This window comes from Rhea americana, unplaced genomic scaffold (genome assembly GCF_003343005.1).
Source record: "Rhea americana isolate MKP2758 unplaced genomic scaffold, rheAme1 scaffold_43, whole genome shotgun sequence".
Classification (NCBI taxonomy): domain Eukaryota; kingdom Metazoa; phylum Chordata; class Aves; order Rheiformes; family Rheidae; genus Rhea; species Rhea americana.
Window position 1 is genome coordinate 3,298,440 of NW_028186568.1, and position 13,814 is coordinate 3,312,253.

The window sequence follows — 13,814 nt, forward strand, 5'->3', positions numbered from 1 at the left end:
ACTGGGAGCCACGGCTGCCCGGTGTGTGTCAGGACAGCTCAGGCACCAACGGCCCTGTTTCCGCACATGAACGTCTCAATTACACCACCACCATAAAAATGCAAAGTAACAGTAATGCAAGGAGGCACGTGAGGCCCACGGCAGCTATTCAAAGGGACACTTGCTGTGCATGTTCACTTGCCTGCTCTGCGCACCTGTGCTCCAGTTGAAATTCCCAAGCAAAGAGTGTGCACAAAATTAAACTCCTCAGTTGATTTTATGGGGGAAGAGCTTCTTCCTAGTGGTTTGCACCCAACTTAATGTATGAAATAAAACAGAGCTAGAACTGAGAAAGACACAGCAAAGTAACTTTCTCCAGGCCCTTGTACCTTCACAAACAAGATTCCTGCGAGCAATCAGGCCTGGTTTTGTCAAGACTTTCCCCAGCCCATAGGAGACTATCATGTGTCTGTGATTTTTTCCAGCCAGTGCCAAGAGCTAGCACTGACCAAGCCTGAAGGGCCTCCTCTGATCCCCATAAAAAGTTGTAACAGCCATGAAAATGCTGGTAGACAGGCTGGGAGCGTGGGACTGTAAAACGTGAGAGAATCCAAGGGGGGCTCTTTTGGCCTCTGAGAGTGATATTAAGAGTCTGTACCCAGAGCAAAATTCTCCTATGCCCCGCAACACATGGGATGTCTCACAGTGCTAGGCTCATCAACATGAGCCTTAATTAATCTGGGGTTTCTTGAAGATTACTTCATCTGGAATGAATCCAAAGAGGGAGTTTTATGGATTGAAAGTTGTAATCTGTCTTTAACTTTAAACCCATGACGGTCTGGAAGTTGTAATTTGGAATTGGCTCCCTCCATAGGCTGTGTGGTACCATTAGCTTCAGAACTGGGAGCAGATAATTTGGATAGATCTCAGAGAGAAGGTAGGTAGCAAGCCAGGCAGGCAAGAGGGATCTGAGAGCTGGAATGAATCAATCACATGAATATGTGCAGGTATGATTGCTTGCTCTGGCTCCCATTGACATCAGTGGTGAATTTTACTATCACCTGCAGGGGAAACAGTGTAAGGCTCACTTTTAGGAAGAACAGATCAAAACAGTACAAAATGCTTGTATATACCACTGCACTGTGATTTGAATCCTATTTGTCCTGAGCTGCTCGTGCAAAGATGTCTGAGAACATTAGATATTGGTTGACAGGCTGCCATAAAAAGATTTTAAGGTCCCTGTGACAAAAGAAATGAAATGGAGAAACCCAGGAAGTTAGTAAACACGGTTATTAACCATTCATCCCACTTGTCCCCTTAGGCTTGTTGYATTCAATTTAAAGCTATGCTTTATATACACTAGCCTAAGTTAGTCTTGATTCTCCAAACAACATCAACAAAAAAATTTTGTTGGTAAACATCTTCAAAACCTTTTAAAAGCCTGCTCAATTGTGAGAAAGAAGGGTTAAGCCCTTGATCCAGCAAGGTGGTTGAACATGTGCCCTTACTTTAAGCATATGAGTTGTCCCGCTGGCTTATACGTTCTGCCGAACGAGGGTCCTGGACACGACATGGCAATTACACGCATGCGGAGCTTTTGGCATGGGCAGCCCTGTGACCGCCCTGGGGAAACTCATGTGCTTGGCTGTGTTGTGGCTGAAGGGAGATTTTTCGGGAGGTAGATAGTATTGCAGCGTGGCCAGGATTAAAATACAAATTTTCCCAGATCCTTGCTCTCTGGCTCACTTAGCACTTCTCTCTCAACTATTTAACTGTGCTCGACTATTTGCAGCTTTGGAATAAGCCACGGTGGCCAGAGAGCCTCTCAGAAAAAACAAACTTTCACTCAGCAGTTTGGCACTTACCGCCTGGCCGTCACCGACACGGAAAAGAAAAGCAGCAGCCAAAAAGTTTAAAGTCTGGGAGAGAAGATATTGTAAGAGTTTGGTTTTAATCAGAGAGGAGAGTTTCGGGAAGCAGAGAGGAAACAACAGTTTGGGTCTAATTGTGCTCCTTCTGGCGGAATAGCCACCCGGGCACGAGATCATTAGCACGGCTTTCTCCAAGCTGATAAGAGACGCGCCTGGCGTGCACGCCTTCCTCACGTACTCAGATACACCCGTTGCCAGATTAGGGGTTAAAAGGGAATTTTCCCTCCGGTCAGACCTGCCRACTTGGTTTCGCCCTGCCTGGTCTGCAGCGCGAAGCCCGGTCCGCTTCCCCCGGCCGCCCCCCGGGACGTGCTCCCCGGCTCCCTTCCTGTGCCCTTAGAGGGGAGCAGCTTTCAGTCTGGTACGACAAGACTTCAGCTCGTAAAGGGACATCAGGAAGTATYGCGGGGCGGGTGGACCTGGGCCCCGCTGCACGTGGCCTGCGATGCAGGGGACGCAGCAACGCCTACACGGTCCCTTCCCACCCCGCGCTTCTACGACCAGGCTAGCTTGCTCGCAGCGGGGAGGAAGCCCTGCTGCAAGCAGCAGCTGCTGGCGCGTTTGCAAGCAGCGATTATCACAGGAGGGGGATAAGGCGGGTAGAGAGCGGCTGCTTCGCTGATTCTTTGTGACAAGCGCAATATCTTCCGATTTGTTAACGCACGAGCTGAGGCCTGCTTCCGAAGCAGCCCGGAGCCCCTGCGCAGCGCACGCCGCCCGGTCCTCGGTGGGAGCTGAGGAGCACAGGCGGCCGGAGCACGCGGCGGAGAGAAAGCCTGGAGGAGGCTGGGGAGCGGGCGGCCGCCTCCTCTGCAATTCCACTTCCCTGGGCCTGGCCCGGGGCTTTACTACTTGTTTATACAATAGTAATCCCGCGTGCTTCACGTGACACATCCCCGGTGATATATTTCGGGGCAGTTACACTGATTTACGCCGCTCAAGGGCTTGGCCTGTATTTTCCAAAGGATTTTCCAAAATTTGCTAATGAAAAATAGCAGAGTGGTCTAATCAGTAGAAGACTGGGCCAGCAGCGCCCRTGGACTGGGGGAGTGGAGAGCCCTTCTCCCCAGCCCCCGGGAAGCCCCAGCACAGTCTCCTCCAGCATACAGGGGGTGTCAGCTGTGATCTGGAGGCACCGTGGCACCCGGGGTTTATCTGCTGCGCCTCATCCCATCTGCCAGGCTGTCTGTGAAGCACTTGGCTCCCCCTTGCAAATGGTGCACCCTGCAGAGGGCACCAGGGCTTGAAAGCCTTGATGTCAGTTAACCCTTCTTGCCCCAAAGAGCACCCCAGAGATGGGGCAACACGACTGAGCTCTGGGAGAGGCAGGAATGAGTTGAGAGTGCGTTAGAGCCTGCAAAACCCCTTTTCCTGAGCAAGATGAAATAACAGCTGTCGAATCTTTACTTCTTCTGCACCTTCCAGCTGCTGTGCAGCTCAAAAGCAGAGCAATGTTCTTGCCAGCACCTACTGGGGGAACGATTTGGCAGGAGATAGGAAGCAGAAGAAGGGGCATGACTGATGCGGAAGGAAATGCTTGCTGCCCTGCTGAAGCCTCGAACTCGCCTCAAATCTCCATGGGAACAGCCCCACGAGGTCACCCCCAGGCTGCCCTGGCACAGGCTTCTATTTCCCAAGTGGACATCATGACAGACCTTCAATACGCAACCCTCATTGCCCTGCCACTGGACTGGACAGGCTCCTCCTGCACAGGTTGCCCGCAGGGCACTGTGTTCCTTTGGAGTAAGGACAAGCATGAATGCAGGAAGCCAAATGACAACTGATGTCCGGGTAGGAGAAATTCCCTCCCTCTGTGTTTATGGATCAGTGGAGTGGTATATGGGAGAGAGGAACTGATGATAAGATCATGTAGAAGATAAGCCAGATTGTCAGGATTTCAAAGCCTGTGTACACCATACTATTAGTACCTAAACAAGTCTTGTTGCTTTTTTTTTAATCTTTCTGTTACAGGATTGCAAAACTTATCTCCAAACAGACTTATTCTTTTCCCTGTTGTTAAGAGCAGCAGAAGTGATACGCAGGTTTGAGGGGGATCAGAAAAACTCAACAAACACCATCCATCCCCTCTCCAACCCATGTCTAAACTTCTCCTCTTTTCTTTGTTCTTCCCTCAGGGCGCAGACACCTGATGGAGTTACTGTGGCTTCTTGAACTGTCATAGTAACTAGATAGTCTGGCCAGGCCCAAGAAGAGCCCAGTTTTCCACTGCTCAAAGCAAAAGGCCCCCATTTTTGCTTCAGAAGATGAGAAAGGTTGAGATGCAGAATTAAGAACATTACTCACCTTCAGAAAGTGAGGTTTCGTCCTAACTTCACTGTTCTGTTATGAATTTGTACTGTGGGTTTTCACCTGGAATTCATTTTAATGATTACATCATGCAAGCTCTGGCAAAAACTTAAGCTGGAACAACAAAAAGACAGAATCACTGCCTGTGATTATTTAATCTTGTTTGTTTTCAGAGATCTCAAAGCCTTCCTCTGGGGCCACAACCTTCAAGAAAGCGCCTTAGCTTTAACTATGTGGTGGTGGCTGGTGTGTGGGTAGTGCCTGCATCTGACACAACTCATCCAAAGAAGGCACAAACCCGCATTGAACAAGCCTGTGAAGTTAGGAGCTCCTTTGCTGCAAAATAATGTAAAGAGAACACCTTGCCAAAATACTTTTCTGTATAAGCGTTTTACAAAATAGTAGAGAATAGCTTTCCAAAACGCTTCACCATGTCATTGCTTATTGGATGCTGAGCAAGTATCTGCCCCCTGCACTCATCCTGCGGCTTTCCTAAAAGCAATGGGAAGAGCAGACAGCTGAATGTGATCTTCCAGTTCTTGCACAGCAGAGGAGGCACCCTGGCCTGACTCAGGAGCCAAAGTCCAGACCAACACATTTCTGAAGCTCAGGGGAGCTCAGCATTGCTGTGTCTGAACTTGCTCTAAATAGGATGGGTGTTTGTCAGGAGACCTTGGGAGGTCTGGTGTTAACTCCCACAGACCACAACCAGCAYTGAGTGACTGTGGGGCTGGACGACGCTCTGCTCACTGCTTGCACCACGTAACGTGGAGGGAGAGGGTCATACTGGTCTCAAAGGAGCTTCTGAAGTGGAACAAATGCCTGGGGAAGGGATTTGCCAGGCAAGAAAGGTTGAATTAAATGCAAAGCCTGCACCTGATTTTGGTGGGCGGATTTTCCATGCAAGGTTGGCAAGGGTATAATGAGTATCATTAGACTCAGGTAACACTGCATTTCCATGTAGGGTTGCTTAACTCTTGCTGYGCTTTCAAGCTGAACATATGTTTTCAATTATTAACATGATTAATGGGAATGAGGTGACTAGAATCCCAATGAGCTCTATCTTGCCATCATGTGTAAAACCCTGCAATACAAGTAAGGTTTTTTAGCAGGTTTAGAGACCCGTAATTAGACCCCTCACTGTATGAAGCCCCTGGTATCTCCTTCTTTGGCACCACAGGGCACACAGAAGCCTCAGAGAGCCGACGGTTCCTGCCCTGCATCTCCAGGGGCACAGGGTGTGAAAGTCAGCATCCAGGAGCCAGTTCCACACTGCACTGTGCCTGCTTGGCATGGGTTTTGGTCATGAGTCTCAGAAGAGTTCAGTAATATGAAACCAGCCTCCTGACATCTTCATCTGGGAAAAGCTCCAGGAGTCATAAATCTCCACTTCAGCTGGGAATCTCCCACCATTTTGTATGAGCTCTAAACCTCGTTTTGCATTCATAGTGGGCAGATTTTCCTAATACATGCATTTTGACTCTGCCACATGTCTTCGAGAAGGGAATATGGAATATCTGGAACAAGAAAAATAAACTTGGAAATTCTAGTTCCTCTCCAGCTGCTAAACCAAGAAACCATGGATCTTTTTTGCCCTCTTCAGTTATGTCCTGGCCTAATTCCTTCTGCAATAAATATACGCCACCCACCCAAAATCTACCAGATGTGTATATTTACTGAAGGTCCAAATCTAGAAACGGAGGAATATGCTCCTTCAGATCAACTGAAGCAAAATACTGCCATGAGCACTGGAACTAATGAAGCTAGCAGGCCCTTTGGTTGAATGAAAGTTCCTATTTAAACTTTCCTCGGGTTGCTGTACTTTTAAATTTGCCACCTCTTGCAGATTTCCTGGCTCCAAATAAGGGTCAGTTCATGTTACAGACTTCATTTCAGCTATGGTGCTGGAAGGGGCTGTCTCCTCTGTCTGGATGCCTAATTTCATGGATTCTGTAAGAAACTAATTATCTTCAATTATGGCTGGAGCTGCTAAAAAGGTTTTGGGTTACAAGGAGAGAACAAGTAGGCAGAAGGACACATGGAGGATGATTTCATTAATCATTATTTCCATGGGAAATGTAACTAAAAATTGCTATGCAGTGCAAGCGCAGATGGTTTTTGCAGTATCAGCAGTGTGTGCACGTGTGTGTGTGCAGATAGTTATAAAACACAGTTAGCATCAAGAAGCTGTGTGACTAAATCTGCTTGTTAGTTCTGAAATATTCTATACTTATGTACATATGTGTATTTACACACAAATGTATAAATGACATGTCCCTGTCTGTCCATATGAATATATGTGTGCATTAGCTGTCTAAGCATTGCATGTATATTTAGACAGAGCATCTAGCATTGTCCAGTTGTATATGATATACGATTATTTGCCATACTGCACTTCAGACATACCCTTCTACTTTTCAGATTTACCAAATCTAATAAATAGAGTACCTATCAGGATTCCTAAATTCACTGACTGAAAGGAGCGGCGGTGTTGGGGGGGAGCACGTGTGTGCAGCGGGCGATGACATGTGCTCATACAGCGTTTGGACTCGCGAAGGTGAGAGAAGCTATGTAATGCGGAAGCAGCAAGGCCACCCCCAAGAATCGTCATTGGCATGACGATTTCTGCCGTCTGGGCATCTGTAGGTTAGGGGATGGTCTGGGGCAACGTGCTCATTTTTCATCTTTCTGCCAGTTTCTGTTAGTAAGCACAAAACTTCTTGCTCAAAGAATAATATGAGAATTTCCACGTGTGACCATAGCTGGGATCTGTATGAATAAGAACTCGCTTGGTAATAAAATGATGGGTTCCCACCTGTAAAACACTAGTTGAATCTGCACGTGCTGCTGTTTTGCCAGGGCAAGCTGAAGCGGAGGAGCGCGGAGCGTGTGGGGACCGGTTGGCGCAGGCCGCGGTGGCTTGCCACGTTGAAGATGCTCCGTTTCTGCGTAAGAGCGTTTAAGCCACTGCTGATTCTGCATCAGCACCTCATCCGCTTCCAAGGTCAAAGGAATTTAATTCTCCTGTATGTCCCCATATCAACAAGGCTTGAACACGACTGAGATATTTTCCATTCCTGGAGAGATATTAAATTTCCAGAATTGCAGGGGACCGATGGCACTGAGGCAACCTTGAAGCATCGCCATAACCTACTTCCTAAAAACCCTACGAAAACCCTTGAGCCCATGCAAGAGCAGGCATTTGGTGACTTCAGCAAAGGAGTAGGAGCCAGCAACCCCGGGGTGCTACTGCTGGCTCTCATGCGGCTCTGCCATTTCCTGTGCCTGGAGCGTGACCCTTCAGCTGAAGGCAATGCCATGAACAAAACCATGCGCTTCTGCTCATGTTGTTTCCAAGTGCAGTCAATTTTAGGTATAGTTTAACAAGGATACTTTATTATTTGGCTTCTTATTGCAGGTTTTAACTCGTGAACATACTTAAACCTCTTGATCAGAATGTTTTAGACCTACTTTTATACRGACACAGCGCTACATCAGCACAGTAAGTAGCACTCTGATGAATCCCAGTATAGGCATTAAGACTTGACAGCATAAAGAAGACCTCAAATCCAGTTCTGAAAGAACCATGCAGATTTGGCTAAAATAATGTACAGCTGACAATGTTGTATTTGTTTTTTGAGACAGAGGGACACTGAGAATACACTGAGACACTGAGACTACAGTATTTGTAACTGCCCCCACTGGTATTTATATGGGTCAGAAAATACTAAATTCATACAGAAGAGAGCACAGCAGAGTGCTAGAAGAATGGCACAAAAATGACAGTATTGCTATTGGAAGCTGTACATTTATAACATTTCAGTAGAGAACCTGTGTCATAGCTTTTCTAAGGTACATTTAAATGTAATTAAAGTACATTTAAATTATATGTTTATTTGAGAGATCCATTTGAATTAAAAAAAAGAGAAAGAAATCAGTAACCRCTCATCACAGGATAGAACTAGTAAGTAAGTATTAAGTAAGACAGTAAGATAGTAAGTGTTTGGCAACCATCTTTGCAGTCTCCAGTAAGTATGTGTTACTTGCCTCTGCTTGTGTCTGACACACAGGGTAGGAGCTGTTACAAAYATGATGGAATGCAATTCATGGAAAAACAGTAAATTTTTACTCAGAAAATGATAGGCTTTGTGGAAGACAGTCAAGATATACATCAATTGGAGTCGGGTTTGTCAAATCAAAGATTTCAAAATGCTTTCTGTTTGTGGTTTTAAAGTTGAATGTTTTGCCTGGGGAAACCCAGCTTGTATTGACTTACATTTCAGGGGAAATCTGTTCTGTTTTTATTAAAGGGTAACATAAATTGAGACAGAAGCAAACAATTTTATTTCAGGTCAAACAAAATATTTCAAAAGATGCGTTGTGGAGCAGCTGATTTGTTTCACAGAACCTCTAATTCGTTCTGGTTCACATTGATCTGAGCCTGGAGCTTTTTTCATATTTTTCCCCCTAGATTGCACACCACACTGAAACCCCAAGTATTACAGTTCCTAGGTGCAGCTTTCTTTTCACTCTGTGTTTCTGCCACTCACCCCTCCTGGACTGAAGAGAGATGGCCCTCAGGGAAGTGGTGTTGGTCCTGGCTCCAGCCATGGCAAAGCCCACAAGAAGAAGGTATCCCCTCTGGTGGGTGGCTTTTGTAGGACACCCTCTCTGCTGGCGCCTGGGCTCCTTGGTAAGAGCAGGATCACAGGAGTGATTCCACCTCAGCAGGATGCTTCTGCACTTTCTTTTTGTTCTCTGTTACAGACAGAATAAACTTTTCCAGCTCATTCATAAAAATACCACTTTATCCTCTGSAAATCTCACTTCAGTTTTGAAGTGCACACTCAGTCATTCTAAGTAAATAGTCATTGGATGCTAATAACATTGTTCAGTTTTTCCTAGTTGTATCTTCTAAAGAATAAATTGTACTACTTGTGTGTAGACCTGGTCCATACACAAATGTCTTAAAATTTCTAATCCTTCTAATCTTTTCTTCATTTCATTCTGTGGATTTTATGCTGGAACTTGATGATATGTCTTAGAATTGATTTAAATTTATTTGCTTTAGAGGCTCTTTTTCYGTGTGCTTGTATAGCCATGTGATTCTTGTCTGGCTATAGTATTAATAATAATTGCATGACATTTTACTATCACAATAGCAGGGACAGTGGTTTTCAGTGGTTTTATTCCAGCCCTRATGAATTCAGTGGGAAATCTGTCCTTATCTGTGGCAGGAGCAAGTGTGAGTCCATCGCAAGTACAAGTTATCTATATCACCTTTCAAAGTGAACACTGAGGGCTCAGACATCTTGCAGCCCAGAGCAAAGCTCAGCTGTCTGACTGAATTTTGGGGGATTTCTCATGCTTCACGCTGCCCTGGCCACAGCCGGGGACCGGAAGCCAAGCTAGGGAATAAGAAGTTACCTGCTCCAGTGCAGCAGGATTTCTGGTCAATCACTGGGTCTTAAATGTTATCCTGAAGTATCCGAATGTGAATAGCTGAGACCTCTGTTGACAGCAGAGAGCTTCCTATCCAAGGGAYTGATTTGAAATACGAGTTGCGGCTAATACCAGCTTGAACAGGCTGGTATTCACCTGCTTGTCCCTAGCCCTGAATTATTTATTTGTCACCCATTGCACAGCACTCCATTACTGCAGCTTATTCTTTTATGCCTTGCATTCATTCTGAAAAGAATAGTACAGATGCACAGGATAATATCTCATTTCAGTATCCAGTGACTAAAAAACCCTTGCTTCACTACAGTGCTTTTAAACAACATGCAATGGAAGGACATTTGTTGAGATAGATGCTGTTTCATCAGGATATGCTTTTCTGCTGGCTGCACTCATCCAACCTTTTTAATTTCTCCCCGTCCTCTCTCACAAATAACAAGTGATGCACCATAGACAAGTCTGGCAGGTCGTCAGGATACAAAGGTTGGACCATATGTTAAAAAGAAGAATTCAGATAACTTTAACACTTCCATCATTGCTCCCAGAACACCAGCAGTTTGTTATATGGACCTGCAGTATAATGCCCCTGATAATTTATTTACCATTTGACCTATCACAGTCTCAGATTATAGTTTTTATTTTGCTAGAATAATTCATAAAATGTAACGCTTAGTTAGTTTAAGCTTATAGTGGAAGTACATTTCTCTGTGCTGAAAGCAAAGTGCCATATCTAGGGGAATTCCATATGCAAGTCATTTCTCTGTATCTTTTTGGCTATGCTTCAAATTTTGTGATCATTATTTATTTATTGAGCATTGCCAGTGAGCTCGGTTTTGTACACTGTGCAGGAAAGGAATATGGAGCCTGACTCACAGCYGAGGTAAGCTGATGTGCTGCTCTGGTGAGTCTGACTCTCCCTTATCKTCAGGGCTTATCATCAAAGGGTTTCACACAGGTGTATTAGATGCATTAGCTCCTCTCTGCTTCATTTGGGAGCTGTGCATCCAAATACTTTCKGGGATCTGGCCTTGGAGAGAAAATGGGACTCAAATCAGCTTCAGTGGGAATCCAGGACCTCATTCCTAAATCACATTTATTTTCTCTCATTTCTTTTAACACCCATCTTACGTGTTGAAAAAGAGAAGAAAACACYACAGGCTCCTTCTATTTGTTTGACCACAAAAGCAAAATTCTCGTGAACATGAATATCATACGATCAGGGCATTTGGTGATTTTGGTGGCATTACGGGACCAAAAGGTTAACCTTCAATATCCTTGTCCCTGCCACTGCCCCTAAATGTTGCTCACTGAGGGGCTCTAAAAGGTCCCATTCTGGCTGAAAGAAGATAATTTCCTTGCGAGCTCTGCAGGGAGGAGCCCTAACGCTGCATTCAAAGGCCATTTGGCAAGCTGGGAGGCAGAGAGGTGCTGGAGCACTGGTGGTAAGGGGTCTGCTAGGGGTGGCGGTGGCTCCCTCCGCAGTTGTTTCTGAGCAGGAGCGCTGCGTATGTCCTGCAGTACTCGGGGCATTCTGAAACAACATGGCCTGATGTCAACGCTGTTAGCTCCTTGCTGCACACATTGCAGCTACACAACTATCCAGAGACGGGATTACAGCTCGCTTGAGCTGAGTAGTTGTTGCAGCACAGAGCTGCACCACAGCAAACCCCCAAATATTCATTAGGAACCTGGGCAGTCCATACTAAACCCTGCGTATAGCTATAACCCTACYGTTGACAGTATGGAGCTAACGTAAACCTAGATGTTACATCAGCTGCAATTGCTACTGCCTTGCAGTCTGCCCACAGTTGAAGGGGTGGACTACAGATGTTCACCCCAACCAAAGAGAGCAAGAAAATAAATAAATAAATAAATGAATAAATAAAACAGTAAATGGCTGTAGAAATGTGTCCCTAGGTATAGTAAGAAAAGTAAGTAGACGAAAGGATGGCTTGGACAACAAGGGCAGAAGGAAAAGCCAACAAAGGAGAATTTTGCTGGGGGGTTCATTGTCCTTAGGGAGAGTTGGGAGGGGCAATTGCAAACGGAGAGAAGAAAAAGTAAGAGAAACATCAAAAGAAAAAAAGAAAGATGTTGAAGGATGTTAAAATAAGAAGTTAAGGTTACTGGCTGGGAAAACATGGCCTGTGAATGGAGAGAAAGAAACATATAGAGCCAAACTTACTGTCCGTACCCACTTTAAGCAACATCTTTCTGTTCAGTAAAGGTAAGCCACTGAATCCAAGGGATGCTCTGGAGAGCAAAGGGCCCGCCTATGTGAGAGGAGGCATCAGACTCTGGCAGGAGGGTGAGGTAGATGGAGAATTGGATGGCTGAARAAATGCAAAAGTAAAGAAAAATCAATCGCTGTTAAACAGAAAGGCTGATGCCAGAATGTTATGGAAATAAATGTTCATTTTTCACTTTCTACAATGCATGATGCTGAGAGGCAGAAGAGGACAGAGCACATCTGATGGWGGCTGAATGATATGTATCTCGGCCCCTGCATTTTGGGTGCAATTTTGAATCTCCCTCTTCAGAAGTTTTTGTGAGCTTTTCTGAGATGGCTGGGAATCACCTGAGTGCATCTGTGCACGGATTTTTCTTGGTTCATATTGATGTCTCAGAAGCTCAACARCTTTTCATGAGCAGGTTAGTGCTCCACAGGAGCCTTCTTTTTTCTTAACACAAAATCTTTTTAAACTAAAATAAACTTATTTGAATACAAGAAATTGTACTTTTCTATACCCCTTCCAAAAAAAATTGCTTATACAAAAGTTCCTGCATTTCTCTTCACTACTGCTTCACACAGACTTGGCTGTCCGTCGGGAGGATATTCTTCAGYCGTAACAGAAGTGCTGCAGGGCAATGCAAGAGAGATCTCCAGCTGCTCACCTGCACTGGCCTCAGTCCTGAGGTTGCCATCTGGATTTATTTGCTGTGATAATTGCCTTGCTGGGRTTTTCTGGGCTGCAAACAAAATCATTTGTATGAAGCACTGTGAAGCAAGGCAAATCTGCCCACATTGTGCTCCATTCTCCTCCAGCTAAACTATTCCTCATAATTTAAGGTTGTCTTGTGCACCTTGGTACTACTTCACAGTCTGCAGCACATGACAGAAGAGGGACCCAGGCAAGCATGGCAGCTCATGCCATTCCCCACTTCCCACCACCAAGACAGAGAGCTTGCGAGGATGATATCTTTGTTTTCTTGCTGCACGGGCTCTCCTGTGGGTTTAGGCTCTGTTATAACCCTACTTTGAGAAAGAAGTCTGACCCCTGCCTCCAGGTCCATGRATAGTAAAGCTGTTGCAGGTCTGCAGTGTGGCTGGGGTGAGGAGGGCACCTACAAGGGTTGCTGGGCCTTCAGGCTCTGGTAGAGACCTGTGTTTTAGGAGGCCCCTTGCCAAGCAGCATGCAGAGGGTAGAGTGGGATGACACTGGGGATTCCTCATCACCTGGGTGGCTGCAGATCTCTTCACCTTCAGCTGCTCCAACTGGATCCTCAGTGGAGACTGGAGATGGAAGAAGCTTTGATGATGAGAATGGTCCCTTTTTGTCCAACAAGTGCATTGATCCAGGAAAAAGAGAAAGGGAAGGTGTCTGATCCTGAATTCATGAACTGCCAAAGTGCTGAACTGATTAAAAAGCACCCACAGCTAGGCTTCAGCTCTGTTCTTCTGCAAATAAAAAGGGATTTGACGGAGCTGTTGAGAAATAGGATTTGTGGCAACAGTCTAATTACAAAAATATGGGAGGGGGGAATRAAAACTCTGAGATCATTTCCCTGTTCCAAATGGGAGCAAATATACCTGCAGCACTGTCAGATCCGTTCAGTAAGGGTAGCTCCTAAAATCCACCACTAGAATGGAGTTCCCAGTCTCCCTGAGAGAATTATTAGCCAGCTTTGCATTTCCCTCCAATATCTAACTTAAATCTGCCTTTCTGCAGATCTAATTGATTCTTTCTTGAGAACTGGCCAAAGAGAGTAAATGATCATAGACCTTCCTTGGACAGTCTTTCACGTACTGGAAAACTATTATCTTATCTCCCTTCAGAGCTTCTAGAGAAACCAAACAAATTGCCCGAGCTATTTCTGATAGGTCACACTCTCTAGATGTCTTACATCCTTGTTGCTCTT